At 33.3% G+C, this 13,411-nt stretch overlaps 1 protein-coding gene across 1 annotated transcript in view; it reads left to right on the forward strand.

Moving 5' to 3' along the window:
• The first annotated feature begins 3,006 nt into the window (after nucleotides 1-3,006).
• Nucleotides 3,007-13,411, forward strand: part of LOC145259108 (protocadherin-11 X-linked-like) — a 53,495-nt gene continuing 43,090 nt past the window's right edge. The window contains exon 1 of the mRNA XM_080116770.1: nucleotides 3,007-3,211. The gene's annotated coding sequence lies outside the window, so the exon portion shown is untranslated. The remainder of the gene's footprint in view (nucleotides 3,212-13,411) is intronic.

Here is a 13,411-nt window from a genome sequence, read left to right on the forward strand (position 1 = left end):
ATGCTAATAGTACGAATTGTCGAGTTTGAATAACTTGCTCGCTGTTGTGCACAGGTACTTTGGAATTTTAGAAATTAAGACTTGTAAAATATTTCTCCATATTAAGCATTGTTTCCCCACGAAGGTTAATTTTAATCAAGATAAAAATTCAGCAACCCCTCTAAAAAGATTGAGACAAAATAATTGAATGAAATGTAAACAAAGAAACTATAAATTACATTTGCTCTATCATGTATATTGAGCTATTCTCTTTTTGGCTGGGATTGTCTTACTATTATTTACTTAATATTACCTCCAAAAATTATTTTGTAAGACTCGATACGATAGATAGATAGATAGATAGATAGATAGATAGATAGACTTTCAATTTGTCTTTACATAAGCAGTAATGTATTGCTACTTAATGTTATCTCCAAAAATTATTTTGTAAGACTCGATACGATAGATAGATAGATAGATAGATAGACTTTCAATTTGTCTTTACATAAGCAGTAATGTATTGCTACTTAATGTTACCTCCAAAAATTATTTTGTAAGACTCGATACGATAGATAGATAGATAGATAGATAGATAGACTTTCAATTTGTCTTTACATAAGCAGTAATGTATTGCTACACAGTCATAAGCATGTTTCCGTCTTCTAGTATTTACTAACTAGAGGCATCGTCAGGCAACAATGGAAAAGTGAAATTCTTAATTTAAGTTTAAATTTACTTTAAGAATTCCGCTTTTGAATATAAGCGTTGTTTCCTAACAAGGTCTCTAGTTACTAAATACTAGAAGACCGAAACATGCTCATGACTGTGTAGCAACACATTACTACCTATGTGAAGACAAATTGAAAGTGTAACTTGCTCTACTTCGGTATTGAGCACTCTTGCATTAACTTCGTTATACTTCACTGGTTACCTTACCTCTGTAAAATAGCAACCTCAAATTATATATATATTGCCAAGGTCGCTGGAAAAATAGTGGGATCCTTCCACCACTCCAGTAGATATCTCACTCCTGATGCAATTCTCTACCTATATAAAAGCCAGGTACGGCCAATGATGGAGTACTGTTGCCACATCTGGGCTGAAGCTGCTAGAAGCAGCTTATCCTGCCTTGACAGAGTTCAAAATAGACTTTGTAGCTTAGTTGGGGATGCCCTTTTCTCTTCCCTGCGACCTCTTTCCCACAGAAGAGACATTGCGGACCTGTCTCTGCTTTATCGTTATTTTCATGGCAAACGCTCAGCCGAGCTTCAATCTATGGTCTCTCCTCGCCAAACTTTCACGAAAAATACTCGTCTGGCCGAAACCATTATCAATAATTTCCCACACTCTTTGTCTGTGCCTAGACCTAAATGTAGATTCCACGAACAAAGCTTCTTTCTTAGATCTGCACGACTGTGAAACTTTCTTCCGATTGCCTGTTTTCCAGCTGACTACAATCTGATTGTTTTCAAGTCCAACGTAAACAAGTTCTTGATGGACTGTACCTCTAAATAATCCAATTTACAAAATTCCCACTACTTATGTTTACTGCGCTATAATCACATTGACTAATGTATACCCATTAACCCTTATCCTCGAGTGTGCTCCGGGCCCTGGTGATTCTTGTGTAAATATATATATATATATATATATATATATATATATATATATATATATATATATATATATATATATATATATATAAGAACAAGTAGTTAATAAAACATGTTAAAAAACACTTTGATAAAGAGTTAAAAACATATTTAATTTTAAAATGGAAACACTAAATAAATGGATAGTCCTTAATCCGCGGAGTTTCGAAGAAATACTTTCCATCTAATCAGAGGGTAGGATTTAGCAAAATGCGAGATCGGATTTTTCTTGCAAAAGTATTAAATGAAACTACAAGTAAGTCATAGATCTAACTTGATAACAAAAATGAAGCAGAGGGAATTGGGTGAATAAAAAAGTGATTTCACTTTTTTGTTTTATTTTACTTCAGTCGAAGTTCTCAGAAATCAAGGGGCCCACAACCTGGGGCTAACACTTGAAGTCTATATGAGATACATAGATATTCGAATGTTCCATTAAAGTTCTTTATCTCTCAAGCACTGAGTTAGTAAAGAAATTGAGAACATAATTTTCCTCTCCCCAATTAACCATTTTTATACATTGCAGTATATCTTTCATGTTGGTCTCTTGGTCTTACTGGATTCCAGGACAAGAATTTATCTAGTCTGGTGGAGTATCCAGCTTCGTGCAATTACTTGAGGTAATATCACTTGGAGAAGGTGCACCATTCCTCGAAAAGCAAATGTGGGTTAGCCGTACTGAGGAGATCTTATTTGGGCTGCGAATACTATGTGATTTTGAATATTTGGTCAGGGTTTACTTCTATGGAAAAAGTATCCTCATGCCAGGTTGTTCTGACAAACCCTTGTACAGAGAGACCTTAGACACTCGAGGACAGTGTCTAGTAGGCATTCAAGTTCTCCCCGATCTGAATGGATAGTCTGGTGAAGGGTAAAATTTCCAATGACTGTAAAATCCAAAGATGCAGAATCCAAGAAAGTTAGTTAAATTAAATATTTATAATTTACTTTATACTTATATATATATATATATATATATATATATATATATATATATAGCAAAAATGGTAATTAGTAAAAAACCTGAAGAAAGTGCTAAATACTATTCCAGAGCAAATATATGTTTTATTTTTTTTATTACCGATTTATCTGTTTAGTTACACATGTTTCGGTTACCGAATCGTATTAACGATCCAGTAATCCAGTAACTTCATCAAACATTACAGAATTTGTCCAAATAATATATATATATATATATATATATATATATATATATATATATATATATATATATATATATATATATAATTTCTTTGTAATTATAAATTATTTTGTTTCCCACAGCACTACAACAATATAAATAAACGAGTCATGTGTCATGTTATTATTACAAATAGCTTTGAGAGATTCTCCGTCTCGCACCGGATATTTGCCCAACAAGACGCAGGATACTAATCCCATCCTCAATTCAAAGGCATAATTGTTGATTATCCTGTCGAACCATCCCAAGCTGCTATCAAAACAACAACGAAATATGCTCGTCTAGCATGCAACCTCGACAGTCGATGCGGCTTCAGATTCTTCGACTAAAAGACATGGATTATTTTATTTGCTGGAAAAAGAAATGAAAAAAAAAAATGGTAAGGAAAAAATCTTGGTTCTTATTTAGAATTCAAACTAATTAAAAAATATATGTATATAGAAAAATATGACGTACGTACTTGTCACGGAACAGAGATGTCATATTCCAAAAATACACGTAGGGATTATCTCTCGTCGTCACCTTGAAAAATAAAACGAAAGCAGATAAGTTCATAATAATTCAAACTTGCGAAATCAGTTTTGTAATGCTACCGATTTTGCATTAACCACTTTAAATCATTTAAAAATGATTTTCGTTTGAAAATAAAAACTTATAGAAATAAAAATTCTTGATCAATTTAGATAATTTTTGGAATGTGAAATTTCCGCTCCGTTTTTTAAAGTAAATTATTTGGTGCTCTGTTTATAGGAGAGTGGGACCTAATTGGTTAAAGTGTGTAAATATGCGCGTGAATATTTCTGATTTGGATTTGCAGAACAGACTTAAAATTGTTAAGCCGTCGCCGAGCAGTCAATTAGCACCGAAATTAAATAAAACAATTACCCCCTCAGATTAAGATTGGATTTAATAATCATCGTGTCAACTTATTTTATTTTTTTATTTTTTTTAATTCATTTCGTTTGTTTGTTTGTTTGTTTGTTTTAGGAAAAGTGTTGAACTTTATTTTTTGAACAGCTAATCCTAATTAGAACCCTAACCCGAAGCCTGACTTCTTTAAAAGAGTTCGTTTCTGTTTAAATCCAATGTTTCCAATTTCAATAAAAAGAAAAAAATATTTTAAATGGCTAAGCCGTCGCTGAACAGTCAATTAGTAAACAATTTTATTCGTTTTTTCCTGACTTAAATTTTGGATCAATTATCTCCACCTCCTTCCCTGTTAAGTATGGGTTTAAATTTTTTTTTTTTTTTTTTTTTCAAATAATTAAATAAATCGATTTTATTTCTTTACTTTTCTTTCGTTTTAGATAAAGTTTGAAACTTTGTTTATTTTCTAGAGCCATTTTTATACCCGATTACTAGTTGGCAGCCCGGCGTTGCCCTATCGTACAATACGCTTAAATATGATATTTTAATTTACGCAGATTGCGTATGAATTATTATAGAACAAATCCTCTTTTGATTATTATATATTACGAGAAATAAATTGCCCGGTGGACACAAAAAATAATAATGATAATGTCGTTCATCAAATTCCGTCTACGTTTGTTTACAATATCACGTTAGCTGATATTTGGGGTTGGCGATGAATGCCCTGGAAAAGTCATTTCTTATTAATGATTAGTTTTAAAATATGCAAATGAAGAAATGATTTGCGGTGATTTTAAATGGTACCTCTTCTTTTATCGTAAATTGAACTCATTATAGGAACAAATTAAAATAAAATAGTGAGGTACACCCGAGCTTGAACAAGGGATTATTCGATATGTGGTCGAATGCTCTACCAGTAAAACGTATGTCCAGTTTATGATAAATCTGTTTTGTTTTTGTTTTTTGTTGGGTTTTTTTTTCTTCTGTTTTTTTTTGGGGGGGGGGGGTTCTGTTTTTTTTGTTTGTTTTTATTTTTTTTTTGTTAAGCAAAAATGATTTGTGGAAATTTTATTATCTCACTTCGCCGGTGTAACGTAAAATATTCTCCGTAAAAATTATTCTTTGTTATCTATAAGAAAGAGACAAGCTATTTTTGGAAGACTGGATTTTTTCGATGTTCGATACTTATCGGATGAATTTCTGTATAAAATATATCTAAGAACACTGCCAGACATATAAATTAGCTTTGTGTAAATTTTGCAAAAGACAGGCTGAACCGTTTCGGAATCTATGAGGAAGGAACTCACATACACACACAGAATAACTTTTTATATAATAATATCTTTATTCTTCCATTTTTGCTCGTACTTAACAAACATACCAACAGATAATAAGTCTATATATATAAACACATGCACGCCCCTTCCCCATATATATATATATATATATATATATATATATATATATATATATATATATATATATATATATTAGTGTATTTAGGCAGCATTCCTTCATTCAGGCAAACATTATTAAAAACAACAGAGATACAAGCAAGGTATCTCTGTTGTTTTTAATAATGTTTGCCTGAATATATATACATATATATATATATATATATATATATATGTATGTATATATATATGTGTGTGTGTGTGTGTGTGTGTGTGTGTGTGTGTGTGTGTGTGTGTGTGTGTGTGTGTGTGTGTGTGTGTATATGGGGAGGGGGCGTGCATGTGATTATATATATAAACTTAATATATATAAACGCATGCACGCCCCCTCCCCATATATATATATATATATATATATATATATATATAGGGGGGGTGCATGTGTTTATATATATAAACTTAATATCTGTGTGTATGTTTGTTAAGTACGAGCAAAAATGGAAGAATAAAGATATGGGGACCTAGTTTTGAAAGCCGATTTATCATAATTTTTTGTAGGTTTCCGACTATTTTTTTTTATTGTATTTGAAAGATTCAAGACTAAACTTCATTTCCAGAAGGAAAAATATTTGTACACGCGAAAAAAAAATGGATTATGAAAAATGTTTTCACGGCGAGCTAACCAATTCAGCTAAATTTTGAAGTTAAAGAAATTCATTGTAAAAATCCTTTGAAAGATAAATATTAGTTGTCTGGGTCTATTTCAAAGATAACTACTAAAGTCCTAAGATATTGAATTAAAAAAAAAAACTTTTTAACCTTGTTTATACCAGAAATAGCTTAATTAGCTTCGAAAAGCGGGAGATTCTCGCTTAACAGAATATCAACAAAACTGAAGTCTCTGAAGATAACCCCATTATTATTTGAATATTAGTGGGAATGTATTATTTTGTTCAAACAATAAATAACTTTAATAAGTCATGGTTTTCAGTAGTAAAATAAAATACATGAATTCATTTTTGTTTTTTTAAATTAAAGCATCGTAAATTATAACAATTAAAAAAATTATCTAATTTTTAAATGAACATTACGAAAAAAAGCCGTAAAATTTTTTACATGAACATACGAAGCCCAAAATCTCAGACAGTCGAAAGGCTATCTGAAAATGACGCCAATTAGTTTTTTTTTTTTTTTTTTTTGGCCCCCAGCTGTGCATCCGTACATTCCTATCGTGAACGTTTGTATGATTTTTACCATTTTTTAATTTTAATTATTTTCCTATGTTTCTGCTTTTAAATTTAAACAAAAATTATTTTTCAAGATTATATAAAAATTATGTTACGCCGAAAGTTTCACAGTCCTGTGAGCAAGGAAAATATTCGAATCTTACATTTAAAAATTATGTGAAACCTGAAATTGAAAAAAAAGTAGAAATATTGTTTACAATTATATTCTTTTACTATGAAAATATTAAATATACAATGCTTAATTCAATGATAATATCAGTAGTTCGAGAAATTAAATTTTTTTTTCAAGTTATATCGAATTCATTAATACGGACTTTAGGGGGGGGTCGTAATGTTCCTGTGAAAATTAAATAATTTTTTTTAATTGTTGTAATTTACGATGCTTTCTTTTCATTAAAAGGCAAAAAATAAATTTATGCATTTTTTTTAAATACTGAATACCATAACTTTATTAAACGTATTTTTTGTTTAAACAAAATAATAAATTTCTACTAAGATTTAAATAAAAATAATGGGTCCAATATATTCCGTGATCATTATTTGAAAAATACTGACAATTTATTAAAATTGGTTAATTTTCTGATTTTTGGTGAATCTTTAAGTAAAGGAAGGAGTTAAAATGTTTATACATTTTGAGCATCAGCATTCATTTTGCACGTACCTAATGTTTGTTTAATATTTATGTATTCCCTGTAGAAAGAAAGATTAGAGAATGGACATGTAATCTGAAAGTGTACTCTTATGTAAAACTAGTAGTTCAGCCCGGTTTTAACCGGGCCCTATGTACTGTTCATAACTTTATGTGCATATGTGTATATATATTTAAAAGTTTGACTCATGTCCAGGCAACCTACATCTAAAATTTCAAGTGTTTAGACCCAAAATTGGCGGAGGAGTTTGGTAGAGTCTGCAAAGGTCAACTCTTTCAACTTTGACCTCTTGGCAGCCGAATTTTCGCTCAAAAACTGATTAAAAAGTTTGTATGTCTGAATACACTTTATGTAAAATTTCAACTGTTTAGACCAAAAATTGGCTGAGTAATTTTATAGAGACCGCAGAGGTCAAATTTTTTTTAACTTTGGCCCTAATTTTGACCTCTTAACATTTATTGTTTTGGCCTCAAATCAAATGTTTGATCCATGTCAAAGTAACCTATATCTAAAATTTTAATTGTTTAGACCCAAAATTGTCGGAGGAGTTTGGTAGAGTTTTCAAAGAACTTTGACCCCATGACAGCCAAATTTCTGGTCGAAAACGAATTACAAAGTTTTTCACAAATCTCAATACCCCTTGAAATTGGAAACATTGGATTTAAACAGAAACGAACTCTTTTAACGAAGTTAAGCTTCAGTTAGGATTCTGATTAGGATTAGCTGTTTAAAAAAATAAAGTTCAACACTTTTCTTAGAACAAACAAACAAACACATCGCGAGTCTGTAAACTGAAAATAGACAGAGAGTAGTTTGGTAGGCAAATGTACACACACACACACACACACACACACACACACACAATTTCACTTTTATAGATATAGATTTGCCAAGGATGACAATAGAAGTGCCCCCAAATCACTAGTTTTAGGGGTGGGGATTTATGGTATAAGACAGTTTTCCAACATTCAACTTCTTCCAACTACATTAGGGGGCTAAACTGAAGTAAGTTAAGATGCAAGAAAAACAAAAAATAAAATAATATCATGTTATGAGTGTAGGAAAAAATTCATAGTAGTTAGTAGTGATCTTCATTCAATCTCGAGCAATACTGGGTTTGCCTGCCAAAGATATATTATATCTATAAAAGTGACCGTGTCTGTGTGTGTGTGTGTGTGTGTGTGTGTGTGTGTGTGTGTGTGTGTGTGTGTGTACATTTTCCTTCGCAATAACTCTGTTAATTTTCAGTCTACAGACTCGAAATTTGATATACAGGGTACTGAGATTTGGGAAAATCTATGTGATCGGTTTTCAGCCAGAAATTTTGCTGTTAAGGGGTCAAAATTCAACGATTTGTCCTTTGAGAACTCTACCAAACTCCTCCCACAAGTTGGGGCCTAAACACTTAAAATTTTAGATATAGGTTCCGTGGACATGGATCTAACTTAATAACTCAATTTGAGCCCAAAACAATAAATGTTAAGGGGTCATAATAGGGGTCAAAGTTAAAAAATTGACCGTTTTTTTGTTTGTTTTTTTTTTCTTTGCTCAGCATACACCTCCAAAAACCCGGGCAACACCGGGCAACCATGCTAGTATATCTATAAAAGTGAACATGTCTGTGTATCTGTCTGTCCGTCTGTCTGTCTGTCTGTTTGTCTGTTAACATTTTCCTTCGCAATAACTCTGTCAATTTTTAGTCTACAGACTCGAAATTTGATATACAAAGTACTTAGATTTGGGAAAATCTATGTGATCGGTTTTCGGCCAGAAATTTGGCTATTAAGGAGTTAAAGTTCAACGATTTGACCCTTGAGAACTCTACCAAACTCCTCCCACAAGTTTTCGTCTAAACACTTGAAATTTTAAATATAGGTTCCTTGGACATGGATCTAACTTAATAACTTGATTTAAGCCCAAAACAATAAATGTTAAGGGGTCATAATAAGGGTCAAAGTTAAAAAGATTGACCACTTTTTTTTTTTTTGCTCAGCATACCCTTCCAAACACCCGGGCAACACCGGGCACCTATGCTAGTATATCTATAAAAGTGAAAGTGTCTGTCTGCGTGTTTGTATCTCTCTGTATACATTTCCCTACACAATAACTCTATCAATTTTTAGTCTACAGACTTGAAATCTGATATACAAGGTATTGAGATTTGGGAAAATCTTTGTAATCGGTTTTCGGTCAGAAATTTGGCTGTTAAGGGGTCAAAGTTCAACGATTTGACCTTTGAGAACTCTACCAAACTCCTCCCACAATTTTGGGTCTAAACAATTGAAATTTTAGATATAGGTTCCTTGGACATGGATCTAACTTAATAACTTAATTTGAGCCCAAAACAATAAATGTTAAGGGGTCATTATAGAGGTCAAAGTTTTAAAAAAAAATTACCTCTGCGGTCTCTCCCAAATTACTCAGACAATTTCTGATCTAAACATTTGAAATTTGACATTAAAGGTATTCAGTGATAGGGCAAGCTTTTTAATCGGTTTGGGTCGAAAATTTTAGTTCCCAATATATAAATATATGTATGTATGTATGTTTGCATGTCTGCCTAAAACTTTCGACAGAGGCGACGGACTTTTACAAGATCAGTATCGTTTCAGACGACAAATATCGAAAAAATGGCTAAAAACATTTATATCTTCACCTTCAACTGGACACTTTTCTAAAGGGGGGTCGCTTTTTTCGCCGGTATTTTCGAAAGTCATCCTCTTCTTTCGATTGTCTAGCCTTAATTAAAACCTTTGTCACTTCGGGTTTGGCGGTGGTCGTAACAGCAAAGACGTCAGATTTTTTCCCCCTATTCTTTTCTTCCTTTGCGGTACAGGTTCTAGCCTGCCTTCCTACTACCACTTTTTTTTTTGTGCTCAACATACACTTCCAAACACCCGGGCAACGCCGGGCATCCATATACCTAATATACTAGCAGGCCGCCCGGCATTGCCCGGTCATAAAATATGCTTAAATTTCGATTAATGCGGAATTCGTATTCATTATTATATTATATTGGACCCAATATATAGTAATGATTTAAAAAGCTTAAAAAAAAAAAAACGACTCATGCGCCACCACTGAGAATCGAAACCAGAACGTTTAGCTTACGATTTACTTCTTTCTTTGACGTTAATGCCTAAGCTATAAAGACATGTTTGCTGCGAAAGTTCTTCCAAATTGGAAATTTTATCATTGCGTAGCTGTTGTTTGATGTAATGCCATAGGTTTTCGATAGGATTGGGGTCTCTGTGTGTGTTTTTTTTAAATAAAAAATAATATTTCTATTATTTTTTAAACAACTTTAATAGTTTATTTTGGAAGTATAATCCATAAAGAAAATAAACAACCCCCTTTAAAAAGGCAAATTACGAGTTTTTTATATTTTATTCGCAGTTTTATGTTAGGGGTGTCAAAACTTCCCCCCAAATTCTGATACACCTACCCCACCGCTTCCTTTTTTTTTTTTTCTCCATTTTTTAATACACCTTTCTGTCACCTGTACGATAAATTTATTTATTTTGTTTCTCGTAAAGTCGTTTTTATCCCCCCCCCACTCTTTGGTAATGTATTACAAAGATAAATACATTTTATTTTTCGTAAATTTCTTTTCATACCCCTCCGACCCATTTGCTTTTTACTTAATCCCCCTCTTTATCGCATGTGTAACACTATGGAACTAATGCGGTCCTTTATAACTAGAGGGCGTGATTAAAATCTTTATTTTTTTTTCTTCTTCCAATTTATTATGTCACAAAAAACTATTTTCTTTACGTCACAAGTGTCGCGCTCATACATTAATTCCATAGCTTCTTTTTTTTTTTTTTTTTTACACAGTGATCACCACTTATCAAGGCCCGAAAGCCACTCAGGGATAAGGGTTATTGCAAGTACATTAAGTTAGTGAGGAGATTTGCTGAAGTGTTTACTTAAGGGGGCGGTTCATTAGGAATTTGTTAACATTGGACTTGAAGACATCCAAATTGTAGTCCGGAGGGAAGCAGGCAGACGGAACAGAGTTCCACAGGCGTGCAGTTCTAAGAAAGAAGCTTTGTTCATGGAATCCGCGTTTTGATTTAGGCACAGATATAGAGTGGGGGAAATTTTTCACAGTGGATTCAGCTAGACGGGTGTTTCTCGTGAAAGATTGGCGAGGGGGGACCAGAGATTGGAGTTCAGACGAGCATCTGCCATGGAAATAACGATAAAACAAGGACAGGCTCGCAACGTCTCTTCTGTGGGAGAGAGGTTGCAGGATAGAGAAAAGGGCATCCCCCACTAAGCCACGAAGTCTATTTTGTACTCTGTCAAGGCAGGATAGGCTGTTTTTAGCAGCTCCTGCTCAGATATGGCAGCAGTATTCCATCCTTGGACGTACTTGGCTTTTATAGAGATAGAGAATTGCATCAGTAGTGAGATATCTTCTGGAGCGGTAGAAGGATCCCACCATCTTTCCAGCGACCTTGGCAACAGACTTGATGTACGTGTTCCATTTCAGATCAGGAGTAAAGGTCAAACCCAGAAGCTTGTCAAAACACGGAGCTAATATAACATACTGACCGAACGGGTCGCGGGTAGTCTAGTATATATATATATATATATACGGGTAGTCTAGTATATATATATATATATATATATATATATATATATATATATATATATATATTTACAGTTACATTAAGTTTAGCTTAAATTTGCAGTTTTGGAAAAAAGTACAAATGCGGACTTTCTTTTTGCCGGCACAATATATATTGTGCCGGCAAAAAGAAAGTCCGCACTTGTACTTTTTTCCAAAACTGCAAATTTAAGCTAAACTTAATGTAACTGTTTAAACAAGCTTCTGGGTTAGACCTTTACTCCTGATCTGAAATGGAACACGTACATTAAGTCTGTTGCCAAGGTCGCTGGAAAGATGGTGGGATCCTTCTACCGCTCCAGAAGATATCTCACTACTGATGCAATTTTCTATCTCTATAAAAGCCAAGTACGTCCAAGGATGGAATACTGCTGCCATATCTGAGCAGGAGCTGCTAAAAACAGCCTATCTTGCCTTGACAGAGTACAAAATAGACTTCGTGGCTTAGTGAGAGATGGCTTTTTCTCTACCCTGCAACCTCTCTCCCACAGAAGAGACGTTGCGAGCCTATCCTTGTTTTATCGTTATTTCCATGGCAGGTGCTCGTCTGAACTCCAATCTCTGGTCCCCCCTCGCCAATCTTTCACGAAAAACACACGTCTAGCTGAATCCACTGTGAAAAATTTCCCCCACTCTTTATCTGTGCCTAAATCAAAACGTGGATTCCATGAACAAAGCTTCTTTCTTAGAACTGCACGCCTGTGGAACTCTGTTCCGTCTGCCTGCTTCCCACCTGACTACAACTTGGATGTCTTCAAGTCCAACGTTAACAAATTCCTAATGAACCGCCCCCTTAAGTAAACACTTCATCAAATCTCCACACTAACGTACTGTACTTGCAATAACCCTTATCCCTGAGTGGCTTCCAGGCCTTGATAAGTGGTGACCACCGTGTAAAAAAAAAAACTATACCTCATTTGATTGGCCTTTTATTCTTCTATAATTTTACCTGTTCATATTTGACTTTTAATTGCAATATTCAAGTGTTCACGTCAATTTAACAAAACAACTTTAAATTGAAGCCTAATTTGAAATTCCCCCGAAAACTATTTCCATTTATAATGCATTTTCTGCTTTATAATTTTTCGTAAATTTTGAATATTTTACTAATTTCGACATGGCAATTAAGTAGATAACACTGGGTTCAATTGAAATTCAATAATATAATATGTTATCTGTCCGGTCGAAATTATATTATTATTAATACTACTACATTATTACATAAAACATGTACTTTCACGATTTCACGATCCATTGATCAGCCATTATAATTTTTGCAAGTGTAACAAGACAAAGTAAAGTTACCTCCCCTTTTCTGTTATTTAAGCATAATTTGCTGTTTCTTCGAAAACAATTTTCATTAATAATGAATTTTCTACTTCATCATTTTTCGTAAATTTTTTATATTTTACTGATTTCGACTGGCAGTTAAGTAGATACTTTGATTTTTGTTCTTATTTCGAACAAGCGTTAAAAATAGTGCTGACCTATTCTGTATAAGTACCGCTAACCATTTTAATATAACTTTGACATATCAAAGGCTTTAATAAGGTATGGCATAAAGGTCTACTTCGCAAGATCTCCAGCTATGGTATAGGTAGAAATGCCTTCGCAATTATTAAATCATTTCTCTCTGATAGGTTCATAAGAGTAGTGGTTGATGGGAAGCTCTCAGTATTAATGCTGGTGTTCCTCAGGGGTCCATCCTGAGCCCAACTCTCTTCCTCATCTATGTTAATGATCTTCCAAATCACATACTTACATTATTCGTAGACATTTATG

Source organism: Euprymna scolopes, chromosome 34, assembly GCF_053919585.1.
Source record: "Euprymna scolopes isolate OS-2025 chromosome 34, ASM5391958v1, whole genome shotgun sequence".
Taxonomy (NCBI): domain Eukaryota; kingdom Metazoa; phylum Mollusca; class Cephalopoda; order Sepiida; family Sepiolidae; genus Euprymna; species Euprymna scolopes.